Source organism: Bos indicus, chromosome 23 (assembly GCF_029378745.1).
Source record: "Bos indicus isolate NIAB-ARS_2022 breed Sahiwal x Tharparkar chromosome 23, NIAB-ARS_B.indTharparkar_mat_pri_1.0, whole genome shotgun sequence".
Classification (NCBI taxonomy): Eukaryota; Metazoa; Chordata; class Mammalia; order Artiodactyla; family Bovidae; genus Bos; species Bos indicus.
In genome coordinates this window covers 28,639,332-28,657,418 of record NC_091782.1, presented here as the reverse complement: position 1 = coordinate 28,657,418, position 18,087 = coordinate 28,639,332, and the positions used below count along the sequence as shown (strand labels likewise).

General features: G+C 45.8%; 1 pseudogene; it reads right to left on the bottom strand.

The window, feature by feature from the left end:
- Positions 1-343: 343 nt before the first annotated feature.
- Positions 344-6,483, bottom strand: LOC109577113 (BOLA class I histocompatibility antigen, alpha chain BL3-7-like; annotated as a pseudogene).
- Positions 6,484-18,087: the final 11,604 nt, after the last annotated feature.

Here is an 18,087-nt window from a genome sequence, read left to right as displayed (position 1 = left end):
AAGCAAGGGAATTCCAGAAAAACACTTACTTCTGCTTCATTGACTATGCTTAAGCCTTTGACCGTGTGGATCACAACAAACTGTTGAATGGTCTTAAGGAGATGGGAATACCAGACCACCTTACTTGTCTCCTGAAAAGCTGTATGCAAGTCAAGAAGCAACAGGTAGAACCAGACACAGAACTACAGACTGGTTTAAAATTGGGAAAGGAGGATAATAAGGCTGTACATTGCACCCTGCTTATTTAACTGATATGCCGAATACATCAGGCAAAATGCCAGGCTGGATGAATCACAAGTTGGAATCAAGATTGCCAGGAGAAATCAATATCAACAACCTCAGATAAGAACATGATACCACTTTAATGGCAGAAAGGGAAGAACTGAAGAGCCTCTTGATGAGGCTTTGTTTTTGCTGATTATGTTCTATGAAGCTCTCAGGAATTCAGCTCTAATGATTCCCCTGTTTGCATGAATGATTCAAGAAGTGTGGATACTTTGGATATTCCATCAGTTTTTCCTTTTTTGGAAATGTCGTCCTGGACCCTGCTGATGAGCTCCCACCTGGTCTGGATTCTTCTGCATCTGGAGCAGAGCCATCCTCCTAGGATCTCCCTCCACCACCATCTGGGCAGCACTTTAAAGTGCTGTGGATACTGCATAGCACAGGGAACTCTACCCAGCACTCTCTAATGGTGTACATGGGGAAAGAATCTAGAAAAGACTGAATATATTTCGAGCTGATTCACTGTATTGTACAGCAGAAAGTGACACAGCATTGTAAATCAAATACACTCCAATGAAAACAAAACAAACAAACAAGTAAGCAAGCAGATGTCTACCCCGGATGGCATTTATCAGTCGCTTGTTCTTTCAGCCAAACCCGAGTGCCTGCATTGTACCAGGTCAAGTTCCAGTTCCAGATCTTTGCTCTAACAATTGAAATTTGACATTCTTGTCCATCCCTTTCTACCCCTCACCTGATTAGGAGCATTTCCACATTAGGAGATTTCCACACTGAAAGAGTCTTGGTAGGAGGCAGAGACCACCTTCCTCCACTAAAGAAAAAACCCACTTTCCCACATATTCTTGCCAGAGCACACAGCATGATGCTGAAGTCCCAGCACTCAGGTGACCACGTGCCAGACTCTACTCAGGACGCTGTGACACAGAGAAGCTGGAACTATGCAGGATGCATCTGACAAGGGTGTCGAGAGTGGGAGTAACACCACCTCCAGTTGTCAGGAGCCTCAGTGATGTCCGTCCTCAGCTCGGGGTCCACGCCCAGCACGAGGGGCTCACTGTGTGAGGAGTGACGGTGTGCCCCAGCAGGGCCAAAACTTCCTTTGTGGGACCTGGCCTGGAGTGGACACTGTGGATCCTGTCTCCGTGGAGCCATATATATATAGTACTGTATGTCTAACTTTATTTGGATCCCAGGGTTAGCTCCAAGAATAAGTGAGGAGAACTCAACCTGGAGAATAGTTTCAGAGAGCAAGGATTTCATTACGCTGAACTGTGAACCACTGCCTAAGTCTTCAGGGGGAGTAAGAACTACATTATTTCTCAACATCATACCTCATAATTGACAATATGAATTGTCAATATAAATTCCCTTTTCTTTCTGAAGAAAAAATATGCTTTTAAATGTGGATTTAAGACCCCTCTCTGGCCACTCAATGTCATATACCTCAGGGGTTCCCAAATTGGCTGATCATTGAATTGCTTGTGGGGCTTCTTACGAAATGCTCAGCCTCTCCCCAGAACCACCTTCTCAAAGTATTAGGACAAGACCAAGGATTGCTTCTTTAACAACCTCTGTGTGTGAGGCTGATACATAGCATGTGGGAATCCTGGTCTAGGTAAGTTCCTGCTACTAAAAGTGTGATCTGAAGACCAGCAGCATCAGCACCAACCTTATTACAAATGCAGATTATCAGGCTCCAATCCCACTGTCTAGATCTAATGCGGGTCCAGGGGAGCACCAGCATCCCCACCCTGGACACCGCACTAATCCTACAGGCTCTTCCACTGCATCGCTCACCCTTCACCTCATGATTCTGTTCAGCAGTTAGACTAATGCTTCTAACGAGCAGTCATACCAGGTCATCTTCTAGTCAAACCATCTTATGAGTCCACATCTTTCACAGACATCAGACACCTTCTAATATCCTGGAGGTCCACATGATCTGGCCAGACACCAGATCTCATGTCAATTCCTCGCTCCTCCAGCCACACCTGCCTCCTGGCTCTTCCTTGAACACACACACTCTCCTGCCCTCCTGTATTTGCACTGGAGGTTCCTCTGCCTGGAGAGAACTCCCCCCAGACATGCTTATGGACATTCTTTCATGTCCTTCACATCTTTACTCAAAGATCATCTCCTCAACGAGGCCTACACTGACCACCCTAGTAAAACAGCCACATTCCCTGTACCCACACACTTATACTCTGGGTCACCTTCCTCAGAGCACTTGCCAATCTCTAGGCAGACACTTCCCTCACTTATTAGGCTCACTCTGCCCCCCTCACCAGAACACACTGCACGAGGCCAACAAACGGTGTCTGCTGTTAGTTCACTGAGGTTTCACTGATGCAAAAATAGAGCATCCTCTATCAGGCACACAACAAATACCAGCTGAAGGAACGATCAGTGTAGACGCCTCTGTATTCTATCTTTATTAATGTGGACTCAGGCCACTTGCTCTCTCGCGGAAGCTACAGCACATCATCCACTCACACTGACATCAGTGCTGCCTGTGCTTTCCCCACAATAGCTAATCACCCCTCCCTCCCACACCGACCGGTCTGCACTCTACACATAATGATATTTTCTCTTCAGAAAAGATCCCAGGCTGACAGGTCGCATATTCCTCCTGCTGTGACTATTAGGCAGCACTTTTTAAATCCAGGAGTTTGGATTGGAAGAGGTCTGCAGTCTCCCCACATCTTCATGTTATGCTAATAGGAGCACAGACACATTCACACGAAGCTGCGTAAAGTGGGGTCTGGGGATCTGACGTTGCAAAGTGGGACAGAGCATCACTCAGTCCCAACAAGGCAGCTGTCTCACACTGTGGGAGAAAAGAATCAGGAAGCAGTTCAGGTCGGTCATGTAAGGGCTGACATTCTCCACAGCCCCCCACACGCTCACATGTCCCACTCAGAGACCCCTGCCACCCAGTGTGTCCCCTCTGCCCCAACCCCTCTCCCAATCTAGACGCCCCAGGGTCTCACCTTTAAGAACCGTGAGAGGCACACCAGAGCCCTGGGCACCGTCATTGCCTGGAGAACAAAACCAGGACGTGGTCAGAACCCACAGGAGAGAAACTGGAGAAGGCACTTTGAGGAGGGTGAGTCCCGCATGGCCTCCTGTCTGCACCCTCACAAGGGTCTCAGGAATCACCCCCTCCATACTTACTTGCAGCCTGAGCGTAGCCCCTTCCTACTTCACCTGTGAGAAGAAAGTATCACGTGAGCGACCAGGGACAGACCGAGTCATGAGATCTTAGAACTCCCTAGTCCTGGATGACAAAGAACTTTTCAGAACTGTGACCAAAAATCCAGGACAGGCTCAGGAACATGAAGGAAGGAGACATGAGGGGACTGGACCACCTGAGATCTGTCCTCAGCAGGGACATTCCTTCCTGACCTTCAAATGCTGAGTAACAGGCCCCCAGCTGGAATGATGAAGATGAAAAATTTGTCTATCATTTTCACATGTACTTTACAAAAGGGTCAGTCTTAGCATCAGCTCAGATTCCACATGTGTGTGGAGGGTACTTTCCAGTAGTGAGGCAGGCAATCTTCCACCTGGGCCAGAAACCTGCCCAGTGAGACAAGAAAACTCAGATCCTACCCTCCTTTCCCTACCTGAGTGCTTCTTCCTCCAAATCACAGCTTCAGTCACCACAGCTCCAGTGACCATGAGGAGAACCGTCCAACAATGATGCCCATTATGGGAATGGAGGGCTGAGGAGGTTCTATGGAAGAAAGGGAAGGAGCCCAGACTTTAGGCTTCAGTCCTGACCTTGTTGATCATGTCCAGAAGGGCTCCTGCTTTATCTGAGAGGAAGCTCCATTTCGACCCCCTCCTTACCCCATCTCAGGGTGAGGGGTTTCTGTAGCCCCTCATGCTGCACACAGCACGTGTATCTCTGCTCCTCTCCAGAAGGCACCACCAGGGCCACCCACTTCTGGAAGGTTCCATCCCCTGAAGGCCTGGTCTCCACAAACTCCATATCCTGAGTCTGGTCCTCCCTGTCACGCTGCCAGGTCAGTGAGATCTCCTCAGGGTAGAAGCCCAGGGCCCAGCACCTCAGGGTGATGTCATGGTCAGAGATGCGGTGATGGGCCACGTTTGTCTTTGGAGGGTCTGAAGAGGAAGAATCAGAAAATTCACACTCCATGGGCCACTAAAGCGGTACCACGTGACCATGCTGAGAATGGATGAGATAATGGGTTTGAAAGAAGCAGAACAAACACCAGACACCAGCCTGGATTCCCGGATCTGTGACAAGCTCCTAATTCTTGGAAAGTTCTGGAGTCAGGGTGAGTGCCAAGGTAGTAGACTCCGTGCAAGGAGATCCACCAGTCCATTCTGAAGGAGATCAGCCCTGGGATTTCTTTGGAGGGAATGATGCTGAAGCTGAAACTCCAGTACTTTGGCCACTTCATTCGAAGAGTTGACTCATCAGAAAAGACTCTGATGCTGGGAGGGATTGGGGGCAGGAGGAGAAGGGAACGACAGAGGATTAGATGGCTGGATGGCATCACTGACTGGATGGATGTGAGTCTGAGGGAACTCTGGGAGTTGGTGATGGACAGGGAGGCCTGGCTTGCTGCGATTCATGGAGTGGCAAAGAGTCGGACACGACTGAGCGACTGAACTTAACAGAAGGGGAAAATACAGAGTAATGGTCCTGATTTGGGTGGAGGCTGAATGTCTCAGAAAAGCTGGAGTCTGGCCTCCTAAGATGGTCTCAGGGTGAGAACAGGCCTTGAGAGAGAAACTCAAGATTCACAAGATGGCAGTCAGGGTCAAAGGGCACTGCTGACCAGTTATTTCAGGGATGGTTTTCTGTTTCTTATCCAAAAACAATGACTGCTTTAACTGTCCTTCAGAGAAATGGGGCCACTGGTGTGTCACTGTCTTCTACAGAATATGAAAACCTGGGGGGATTCGCCCTTTCCAGACAAGAAGTTGGGGCGGTGTTCCCAGAAGGAGCCCATTTTCCTCTCCTCGTGGAAAGCCGGCTCCAGCCTGAGACGAGATCAGGGAGGCCCGGTGCCCCTCATACCTGCGCGCAGCAGCGTGTCTTTCCCCTTCTCCAGGTGTCTGAGGAGCCACTGCACGCACTTGACCTCCAGGTAGTTCCGTTGGAACTCTGCCTCCCCGGAGGTTTCCCACTTGCGCTTGGTGATCTGAGCCACCGTGTTCGCCGCGGTCCAGGAGCGCAGGTCTTCGTTCAGGCGAGGTAATCCGCACCGTCATAGGCGGTCCGCCAGATCCCGCGGAGGAGGCGCCCGTCCAGCCCCACGTGGCAGCCAAACACAAACTGGAGGGTGTGAGACCCTGACCCGCCCCGACCATCCGCCGTGATTAAATCCAAACTGAAAAAGAAACCGGGTAAAGTCTCCCTCGCCCCGCCCCCGCCTCCTCCCGATTCGGAGGGCGGTGAGGGTCCCGCAATGTCGGGGTGACCCTCGGACCCAGAGATTCGGGACGACACCAGCCGGTCCCTGGGGATGGGGGTCGTGACCTGGACCCGGGCCCGCGTCGCTCACCGGCCTCGCTCTGGTTGTAGTAGCCGCGCAGGTTGTTCAAGGCTAATCGCATTCTCTGTTGAGCTTTCTTGGCATCTCGTGTCATCTCTTCCCAATACTCCGGCCCCTCCTGCTCCATCCAAGGCGCCCGCGGCTCCATTCTCGGATTCGGGGCGTCGCTGTCGAACCGCGCGAACTGTGTGCGGTCCACGTAGCCGACGGCAAAGAAACGCGGCTCCCCGAGGCCGGGCCGGGACACGCAGGTGCAGAAATAGCTCAGGGAGTGGGAGCCTGGGGGCGGGGAGGGGTGAGACCCGGCCCGATGTTCCTCCTGGAGCGGGTCCCGGGTCAGAGGTGATGGAGCCGGGAGTGGGGAGGGGCCTAGGGGCCCGTGAGACCGAAAAGGTCGGAGAAGGACCGGGACTTGTTGGGGGAGAGAAAGAGGGGCGGGAAGCAGGGGAGGGACGGGACGGGACCAGGTGGGAGAGGACGGGTCTGGGCGAGGGCTGCGGCGTGTCTCCTTCTCTGGGGATCCTGCCCCCGCCACTACCCCCGCCCCGAGTCCTGGGCAGTCCCCTCGGCCCTCCGCGCAGAGGCCGGTCTGTACCCAGGTCTCGGTCAGTACCAGAACCCCCGAGAGCAGCAGGAGGAGGGTTCGCGGCCCCATGACCTGTATCCCTGGGATCTGGGGAGAAGCTGAGTCCCGGCGGAGGGTGGGGGTGGGGGTGGGGTATCGGTGGAGACTATAACCTGGAACCTTGGGGCCGCTGTTTGGCTTCTAGAAACCAGACACCCAATGGGAGTGAGAACTAGGCTCAAGACACGAGTGTCGGGGCAGAAAGGCACAACACAGTTTGCGAAGAGAAAGTGAAACTCGAGGAGACTAGGGATCCCCAACACAGTCGCTGCCCCAAACAAGGCCCTTGACTCTGAGAACCTGAGACCCTGAGAACCAGATCCGGTACCTGGGACTTTGCCCTGATCCCTCCTCTCCTGCACCGAGAATTGTGTAGTCACACTGTCCCCGAGTCCTGACCCAGTGACTGTGTAGTCAAAGATTATCAGAACATTTTGGTCAGGATATTTATACAGTCCTGCAAATTAGTGAGGACCCCAAGGATAATTTTGTTTATGTGGTTACTTCTATCGCTATTTCCGGTAATAGAAATAACAGTTTAAACATTTTCAACTAATTTATTTAGAACAATGTTAATAACCCATGATTTTTATATGAAAAATAACTATTTCTCCAAATAAACTCTATAGTGGCAACAGTGAAAGTTTTTTCATTATTATATTTTTGCAAGTCTTTTCCTTGTCTGTCTCACTGGATTTTATGTTTGCTTTTGCACCGAATCCATTATTTTGATTGAAATCTATGAAAATAAAAAGGACCACACATATTAGGAGTAATATTTTTAATAACCTTTCCTGTTATTTGTGGATGTTTATCTTTGATACAAAGCTAAAACTATGCAAGTGATAGTTTCTTAAAGGTTATTTGCTCAGTGGACCTGAAACAATATCACTATTGCCTATTCTGTTCCATTAAAATCCATAAGCCTGTTTTGCACACTGGGTGTCACTTGTACTAATGTAAGATTTTTTTTTAAGTAATTCATTGTTTCTCTAAGTTTTATAGATCTTCCAGTGTCATTCCTTCTTTCAAATAAAAATTGGCTTAAAGCTCAACATTCAGAAAACTAAGATCATGGCATCTGGTCCCATCACTTCATGGCAAATAGATGGGAAAACAATGGAAACAGAGACTTTTATTTTCTTCGGCTCCAAAATAACTACAGATTATTGGTGTTATTATTGGTGTTATTATCATGGTGACTGAAGCCATGAAATTAAAAGATGCTTGCCCCTTGGAAGAAAAGCTATGACCAACCAAGACAGCATATTAAAAAGCAGATACATTACTTTGCCAACAAAGAGCATCTAGTCAATGCTATGGTTTTTCTAGTAGTCATGTATGGATGTGAGAGTTGGACTATAAAAGCTGAGCACCAAAGAATTGAATGTTTTGAACTGTGGTCTTGGAGAAGACTCTTGAGAGTCCATTGGACTGCAAGGAGATCAAACCAGTCTATCCTACAGGAAATCAGTCCTGAATATTCATTGGAAGGACTGATGCTGAAACTGAAGTTCCAATTCTTTGGCCACCTGATGCCAAGAGCCAACTCATTAGAAAAGACCCTGCTGCTGGGAAAGATTGAAGGCAGGAGGAGAAGGGGACAACAGAGGATGAGATGATTGGATGGCAAAACTGATTCAGTGGACATGAGTTTGAGCAAGCTCCTGGAGATGGTGCAGGACAGGGAAGCCTGGCGTGCTGCAGTGCATGGTGTCGCAGAGTTGGACACGACTGAGCAACTGAACAACAAAAAGAATGTTAACTAAGTTCCTTTCAGAAGAACAAAGAAATTTGGAAGTTTGAAGACACGCTGAGAATAATTACTGTTCTCAGATGATGTTCAGACTTCTAAAGGTCCCTAAAAAGACAGTTTATTGTTGCTACTTTTATCACCTTTCATTTGTGTTTTTTCATCTTCATTTTGTTCTGTAATTCATTTTCTCCCCAGGAAAATGTGCACGACTACTCTGAAATGTCACAATAAGATTTCATTTCAATAATTCAACATCAAATGCTGTACAGTTAGGATAAACATGAATAAACAGAAAGCACCAGATCCAAAACTGTAGGAGTGCTCTGCTTTACTTGGTCTTCGTGACTGGAAGTTTAAAGGGCAATGACTTAAGTTTGTAATGATTAAACACTGATCATCCTCTTTCACTTCTGACCTACCACCTTGAAGCTATTATACATTTATACTAAATGGACAAAACACTCTAACATTATCTTCTTTGACAGTTTCCTAGGAGAAATGTTTAAATCTAAACTGAACGTGTTTGTGAATACTGGTGGTAGCTGGAATACCTTTACAATGCAGACTGCAAGGAAGAAATTGCCCTTTCTGTCTTGAATCACAGCTAACTTCGGTTTATAAGTAGCATTAAGGGATGTTATACTAGTTTCATCACAATGTCAGACAAATCTGAGTTCGGTTCTAACACTTACCACTGCTGTACATCTGTCTATCTACCTATCAATCTACTGGTCACAGTCTTCATCTACCTTTCAACCTACTGTAAATATTCAATACTGATCATGACAATCACAATAAAAATATCTAGCTGTATCTCTTTATTCACAAATGAGACGAATTCGATGACATGGCCACATTCATAGGCCTAGCTTATTGGTGATAATCCATAGCCTTCTTGTTCTTGTTGTCCGACTCTTTGCTACCCCATGGACTGCAGCACACAGGCTTCCCTGTCCTTCACTCTTGCCTGAAGTTTGCCCAAACTCATGTCCATCGAGTCGGTGATGCCACCCAACCATCTCATCCTCTGTCGTCCCCTTCAACTCCTGCCTAAAATCTTTCCCAGCAGCAGGGTCTTTTCCAATGAGTTCATTCTTCAAATCAAGTGGTCAAAGTATTAAGTCTTCACCTTCAACATCAGTCCTCCCAGTAAAAATTCGGGGTTGATTTCCTTTAAGATTGGCTGGTTTTATCTCCTTGCAGTCCAAGGGACTCTCAAGAGTCTTCTCCAACACCACGGTTCAAAAGCGTCAGTCCTTTGGTGCTCTGCTTTCTCTATAGTCCAACTCTCACATCCATACATGAATCCTGGAAAAACCATAGCTTTGACTAGATGGCCCTTTGTTGGCAAAGTAATGTCTCTGCTTTTTAATATGCTGTCTAGGTTGTTCATAGCTTTTCTTCCAAAGAGCAAGCATCTTTTAATTTCATGGCTGCAGTCACAAAAATAAAGTCTCTGACTGTTTCCATTGTTTTCCCGTCTATTTGCCATGAAGTGATAGAACTGTATGCCATGATCTTAGTTTTTTGAATGTTGAGTTTTAAGCCAGCTTCTTCAGTCTCATTTTTCAACTTCCTCAAGAGGCTCTTTAGTTCCTCTTTACTTTCTGCCATTAGGGTGGTATCATCTGCCTATGTGAGGTTTCTCTCAGCAGTCTTGATTCCAGCTTGTGCTTTATCTAGCCTGGCATTTCACATGAGGTATTCTGCACATAAGTTAAATAAACAGAATGACAATATACAGCCTTGATGTACTCTTTCCCCAATTTGGAACCAGTCAGTTGTTCCATATCTGGTTCTAACTGTTGCTTCCTGACCTGCATACAGATTTGGCAGGAGGCAGGACAGGTGGTCTGGTATTCCTATCTCTTTAAGAATTTCCCACAGTTTGTTGTAATCCACACAGTCAAAGGCTTTGGAGAAGTCAATAAAGCAGAAGTAGATGTTTTTCTGGAATTCTCTTGCTTTTTTGATGATCCAACGGATGTTGGCAATTTGATCTCTGGTTCCTCTGCCTTTTCTAAATCCAGCTTGAACAGCTGAAAGTCCTCAGTTCACATACTGCTAAAGCATAGCTTGAAGGATTTGGAGCGTAATCTTGCTAGCTTGTGAAATGAGAGCAATTGTCTGGTAGTTTGAAGATTCTTTGGCATTGCCTTTCCTTTGGATTGGAATGAAAGCTTACCTTTCCCAGTCCTGTGGCCACTGCTGAGTTTTCCAAATTCGCTGACATATTGACTGAAGCACTTTTACAGCGTCATTTTTTATGATTTGAAATAGCTCAGCTGGAATCCCATCACCTCCATTAGCTTTGTTCATAGTGATGCTTCCTAAGACCCACTTGACTTCACATTCCCGGATGTCTGGCTCTACGTGAGTGATCACACTGTCGTGGTTATCTGGGTCATTAAGATCATTTCTGTATAGTTCTTCTGGAAGTATTATTGCCACCTCTTCTTATTATCTTCTGCTTCTGTTATGTCCCTACTGTTTCTGCCCTTTATTGTGCCCATCTTTGCATGAAATGTTCCATTGGTATCTCTAATTTTCTTGTAGAGATTTCTGGTCATTCTACTGTTTTCCTCTATTTCTTTGCATTGATCATTTAGCAAGGCTTTCTTATCTCTTCTTGCTCTTCTATGGAACCCTACTCTAAGATGGTATATCTTTCCTTTTCTCCTTTGCCTTTTACTTCTCTTCCTTTCTCAGCTATTTGTCAGGCCTCCTCAGACAACCATTTTGCCTTTTTGCATGTCTTTCTCTTCGGGATGGTTTTGATCAGCACCTCCTGTACAATGTCATGAAACTCTGTTCATAGTTTTTCAGGCACTCTGTCTATCATATCTAATGCCTTGAATCTATTTGTCACTTCCACTGTATAATCATAAGGGATTTGATTTAGGTCATACCTGAATGGCCTAGTGGTTTGCCCTACTTTCTTCAATTTAACTCTAAACTTGGCAATAAGGACTTCATGATCTGAGCTACAGTCAGCTCCTGGTCTTGTTTTGCTGACTGTGTAGAGCTTCTCCACCTTTGGCTGCAAAGAATACAATCAATCTGATTTCACTATTGATCATCTGGTGATGTCCTTGTGTAGAGTCATTTCTTGTGTTGTTGGTAGATGGAGTTTGCTGTGACCAGTGTGTTCTCTTGGCAAAACTCTGTTAGCCTGCTTCATTTTGTACTTCGGGGCCAAACTTGCCTGTTACTCAAGGTATCTCTTGACTTCTTACTTTTGCATTCCAGTCCCCTGTGATAAAAAGGACACCCTTCTTTTGGCATTAGTTCTAGAGGATCTTATAGGTCTTCAAGAACTGTTCAACCTCAGCTTCTTCTTTGGCATTAGTGTTTGGGGCATAGACTTGGAATACTGTGTTATTGAATGGTTTGCCTTAGAAATGAATGGAGATCATTCTGTCGTTGTTGAGATTGCACCCAAGGTCTGCATTTTGGACTCTTCTGTTGACTCTGAGTGTTGCTCCATTTTTCTAAGAGATCCTCACTCACAGTAGTAGATATAATGGTCATCTGAATTAAATTCACCCATCCAGTCCTGGTTAGTTCACTGATTCCTAAACTGTCAGGGTTTACTCTTGCCATCTCCTGTTTGAGCACTTCCAATTTACCTTGATTCATGGACCTAACATTCCAGGTTCCTATGCAATATTATTCTTTGCAGCATCAGACTTTATTTTCACCACCAGCCACAACTGGGCATTGTTTCCACTTTGGTTCCGCCTCTTCATTCCTTCTGGAGCTATTTCTCCATTCTTCTCAGGTAGCATATTGGACACCTACCAACCTGGAGGTTCACCTTTCTGTGTCCTATATTTTTGCTTTTTCATACTGTTCATGGGTTCTCAAGGCAAGGATAATGAAGTGGTTTGCCATTCTGTTCTCCAGTGGACCACATTTTGTCAGAACTCTCCATCATGACCTGTCTGTCTTGGATGGCCCTACATGGCATGGCACATAGTTTCACTGAGTTAGAATGAAATTGGGTTGTGGTCCATGGGAACAGTTTGGTTAGTTTTCTGTGATTGTGGTTTTCATTCCGTCTGCCCTCTGATGGATGAGAATAAGAGGCTTGTGCAAGTTTCCTGATGCAAAGGACTGGCCGTGGGGAAAAGCTTTGCCCATCTTGTTCTGGTGGGCAAGGCCATTCCCAGTAAGTCTTTAATCCAGTTTTCTGCTGATGGGTGGGCCCGTGTTCTCTTCCTGTAGTTAGACCTGAAGCCAAACTATGGTAGGGGGAACAGCAACCTCCTCCAAAAGGACTTATGCCAGCACGCCACGCCTCCCAGGACTGTTGCAGTCAAGTGGCCCTGACCCCAAGGCAGGCCACTGTTGACCCATGCCTCCGCCGGAGACTCCCTAACACTCACAGGCAAGTCTGGCTCGGTCTCTAGTGCCGACACTGCTCCTTTCTCCTGGGGCCTGGTGCACACAAGGTTTTGTTTGTGCCCTCCAAGGGCCTCTGTTTCCTCAATCCTGCCAAAGTTCTGTAACTAAATCCCAGTGACCTTCAAAGTCACTTTCCCTGAGGTTACTCTTATTTTCAGGGCTTCCATTCACAAATGTATCAAGCTAGTCTGATGACTAGCTGGCTTAAAACTCAACATTCAGAAAACTAAGACCATGGCATCTGGTTCTATCACTTCATGGCTAATAGATGGGAAACAATGGAAACAGTGACAGACTTGATTTCCTTTGGCTCCAAACTCACTGCAGATGGTGACTGCAGTCATGAAATTAAAAGATGCTTGCTCCTTGGAAGAAAAGCTATGACCAACCTAGAGAGCATATTAAAAAGCAGAGACGTGGCTTTGCCATCAAAGGTCTGTCTAGTCAAAACTATGGTTTTTCCAGGATTCATGTATGGATGTGAGAGTTGGACCAGAAGGAAAGCTGAGCAGTGAAGAATTGATGCTTTTGAGCTGTGGTTTTGGAGAAGACTCTTGAGAGTCCCTTGGACTGCAAGGAGATCAAACCAGTCTAACCTAAAGGAAATCAGTCCTGAATATTCATTGGAAGGACTGATGCTGAAGTTGAAACTCCAATACTTTGGCCTCCAGATGTGAAGAACTGACTCATTGGAAAAGACCCTGATTCTGGGATTGAAGGCAGAAGGAAAAGGGAACGACAGAGGATGAGATGGTCGGATGGCATCACCGACTTGATGGATGTGAGTTTGAGCAAACTCTGGGAGTTGGTGATGGACAGGGAAACCTGGCGTGCTGCAGTCCATGGGGTTGCAAAGAGTTGGACACGACTGAGCACCTGAACTGACTGAACTGATCTTAATGGTGCTGTTTTCCTTGATTGATGAATGTTAATCTTGATGACATAAACATCTGTGTTTTCTTTGAAGTGAGCATGCTTGGTGAATGTCATCCTTTCTCTAATGATGATCTAAAAGACCTGATACCCTCAAGAGGAATGGAAGAAAATTACCATGTTATAAAGCAGTATAAAATGGTATGATAGTTCTATAAACTGCTATTAATATTATCCACTTGTGCTAGAGTAATTTTTAAAAACCTAGTGTGATCTGAATCTTACCAAGTCTCTTGTTTAACAAGAGGAAAATACAGAGAAGTGCTAAAGTGTATCCTGAGGCTTAAATGAGTAAAATTCAGATAGTGTAGTAACAAGCTGATTTCTTCAACAAAATCTTTCAAGAAAGCAAAACAAATAACAGATGAGGCAAAGAATTAATAGTCCATAGACGTACAGATTGGGCTTCCCTGGTGGTTCAGTGGTAAAGGCAGTCATCAGACACATTTCAGTTCTGTTCAGTTGCACTGTTGTGTCCGACTCCCTGCAAGTTGGGAGAGAGATGGGAATACCAGACCACCTCACCTGCCTCTTAAGAATCCTGTATGCAGGTCAGGAAGCAACAGCTAGAACTGGACATGGAACAACAGACTGGTTCCAAATAGGAAAAGGAGTACATCAAGGCTGTAAATTGTCACCCTGCTTATTTAACTTCTGTGCAGAGTACATCATGAGAAACACTGGGCTGGATGAATCACAAGCTGGAATCAAGAATGCTGGGAGAAATATCAATAATGTCAGATATGCAGATGACACCACCCTTATGGCAGAAAGTGAAGAAGAACTAAAGAGCCTCTTGGTGAAAGTGAAAGAGGAGAGTGAATAGGTTGGCTTAAAGCTCAACATTCAGAAAACGAAGATCATGCCATCTGGTCCCATCACTTCATGGCAAATAGATGGGGAACCAGTGGAAACAGTGCTGACTTTATTTTTGGGGGCTCCAAAATCACTGCAGATGGTGACTGCAGCCATGAAATTAAAAGATGCTTACTCCTTGGAAGAAAAGTTATGACCAACCTAAACAGCATATTAAGAAGCAAGACATTACTTTGCCGACAAAGATCTGTCTAGTCAAGGCTATGGTTTTTCCAGTAGTCATGGTTGGATGGCATCACCGACTCAATGGACTTGAGTTTCGGTAAACTCCGGAGTTAGTGATGGACAGGGAGGCCTGGCGTGCTGCAGTTCATGGGGTCGCAAAGAATCGGACATGACTTAGCTACTGAACTAAACTGAACTGAAGAGGGAGAGTGTACGGAACAGAGATGGACAGATGGGGGACTGGACATGTAAGTTTACACGTCTGTGTATCACAGTGTCAGCTTCTGTCAGGGCCTCACCTCATATTTGTTACTTACAGTGGACTTCCACTAGCGTCCAAATGAGATTAAAGACAAAAAGCAAATCAATGTACTTTAAAGAAATCCTCTAACTTTAAAACATGTTTTGACAAGGCTACCTTGGAAAGGATATTTGAATGGGGCTGGTTTGTCTTAAGCAGCTGCACACCGCCCTCTGGTGGCCTTGTGAGAAATGGCATGAGTGCTGCAGGGCTCCCTGGCTTGTCAGTAAAAGAGTCAACACTCACACTTGCACCGTCACAGTCCTGCTGTTAGAGCAAACCCACTTCTGTAAGATTCAGTGTTTGGGCGGTGCCTTCTAGAGGAAATCACTCTCTTGACTAGGACACAAGAGGCCACTTCCCAAGGGTAGCACTTCAGGGAGTGTTGACTGAGCCCCTGAGTCAGGCGCTGGGTCCACAGGGAGACTAGAGAAGAGGTCGCTCCCTCAGGGGACCTGCAGGGAGAGGCTGGGGACGTGCTGGGTTCACTTGTCTACACCCCAGTTCTGAGTGTCTGTTGTGGAGAAGTTAGTCTATCCAAGCAAAGCAGTTGGTGGCACTTTTCTCTTTATATTAACAATAAAACAGTTTGAAAATTAGAAAACTTTGACTCAACGTGTCTGTGTGGTTTCATCTAAATTTATATAGCTTTCTAAAATATGGGATGAATTCATCTTACTGATATCTTTTTCACTTAATATAATGAGTCATTATTCCATCCATTTATAACTTTAGAATGTATGGATTCAACGAATTCAATATCATAGTATTTCTTATGACAACTTGTACTTACAGGCCCCGCTTCTAAGCTCCAGTTCCAGCTTCCCCCACTGGTATCCTGTTCTTCTCTGCAAGTGGAGTCCAAATCCTATCATCTCCAGGCACCTTCCAATCTAGAATCACTCTATGAACTTCCAGAAGATGTTTTCTTTATCCTTTCTCCTGGGGTGGCAGGCACTTCCCAACAGGTCTTCTGTGCTGTGGATTCCGTTTCTCCCAGACCAAGGTGCTGCTCAGTCAAGTTTCAGGCTGCTGTTCGCACAGAGCTTGGCGTGTGGTAAAGAGTCAATAAATATCTGAACACTAAATAAATTGAAATGGGTACTCACTGTTGCTGATAACTTCAACTGTTCTCCCCTCTTGGGAGGGGACTTCCCAGCCTCTCTGTGGTCACAGGACCACGCTGCTGCTGCATTAGTGGGACCCGGAGTGTGTCCTTTCAGACCTGGCCCATCACTCCTCCTCACACGCATTTCTCCAAGGTCTCGCTCCTTCTGCTGATGGAAGCAGATGGGGATTAACATCCAAAACACCTGGGAATCCGAGAAGCAGGAGGGCTCCAAGGGCCCATGCTTGTCCCTAGCACAGGTTTGGGGGTGGACTCCAGGTGTCCCCTGGGGTGTCTTCAGACTATTCAAAGAATAATGCTTTCACCACCGTCTTTGTGCTGCTCCCCCCAGGGAGCGCTGCATAGTGGGGGAACCATTCAGTCTCCAACTTCCCTTTCCTCAGGGTGGGGGGCTTCCAGCAGCTCCAGCAGCTCAGTGGTTACAGAAGATACTTTAAAACGCGGATTTAAGGATGATGAATTCAGGAGACATAAGACTTTTATTCATTTATTTTTAAAATGTATTTTACTGAAGTATAGTCGATTTACATTGTTGTGTTAATTTGTGCTGTACAGCAGTGTGACTCAGTTATACGTATATTTTTTTTTCATATCTTTTCCATTATGGTTTATGAAGGAAAGATAAGAACTTTTAATACGTCAACCTGGACGTTATAAGAAAACTTTCCTTTTTTTTCCTGCAAGTAAACTGTAGTGAAAATAATTACTAGTGAAGTTTGCTGACGTAATCTCTGTTATTGCTCTTTTACCTCAAAGCAAATGTCCATGTAGTGAACAGTCAAAGTATCTCAGTGATCCCAGGGGCTCCAGAGACCACACTCTGAGAACTGCGGTCCTGAGTAAACCAGGGTGTCTCCCAACTGATCCCTGTCTTTCCCTCCTCTTTGTTTTGGAGATCTCCTCCTTGAACTGGACTCCCTGCCTCCTTAAACCCAGTGGAAGGCCTTCTTCTGGGCTCCTCTCCAAGAGAACTGACCCCCTAGGAACTGATACCAGGGAGTCGCCTCAGTCTGGGAAGGGGAATCGGGGGACAGGTGTTTCCCCTTTGGAAATGGGAGCAGTTTGTTCCTAGAGGCCCTGCACACACTTATGACCTGGGTTGGTTTGGTTACACGCCAGCTTGATCTGTCTTCATATCCTGGACAGAAATCTGACATAGTGTCTAAGAGAAATACTAGTGACTCTTTCACCTCACGTGGTCTGATGCATCTGACTTAGGTCCACAAAGCATGAAGGCAGGCCTGTCCAACGGAATGTTCTGTGATGAAGGAATTGTTCTATATCTGTGCTCTCTATTCAGGGAGACACTGGCTACATGTGGCTATTTCAGCACCTCAAACATGAGTGTTGTGATGAGTACTTTACTTTTATTTAATGAATCAGGTGTTCACATATTTGTATTTATTTGGTTGAAGTCTAGTTGATTTACAATGTTGTGTTAGTTTCTGCTGTATGGCAAAGTGACTCAGTTACACACGTTTATAGGTTCTTCTTTAGATCCTTTTCCATTATGATTCATTCCAGGATGTTGAATAGGTTACCTGTGCTACCATTGTTTATCCATTTTATTTTTTAAAAATATTTATTTATTTACTTGGCTGCGTTGGGTCTTAGTTGCAACATACAGGATGTTCAGTGCATCATGAGGGATCTTTTTCATCCTGGTATGCGGGTTCAGTTACTCCAAGGCATGTGGGATCTTAGTGCCCTGCCCAGAGATTGAACCCTTTTGCCTTGCCTTGCAAGATGGATTCTTAACCACTGGATCACCAGGGAAGTCCCCTGTTCATCCGTTCTTTATGTAATGGTTTGCAGCTAACTAACCCCCAACCCCCACACCCCTCCCTCTTGGCAACCACAAGTCTGTTCTGTATCTGTGAGTCTGTGTCTCTTTTAATTTTATTTCATTCAAATATGACTAGTCGCCAGCATATCGGACAGTGTGTGTCTAGAATGTCCTTAACTTTCAGTCTCTCCCTCCCAAAAGTTATTCTGTGACTCATAGATTGATGCATATTAAAATACAGTCTTTATATGAGTATAGTGGGTTTGTCTATTTAAGGTACAGCCTTAAAATGCAGCATGCACAGAAAGTTCCATTAATATGTGTTTTGGCAA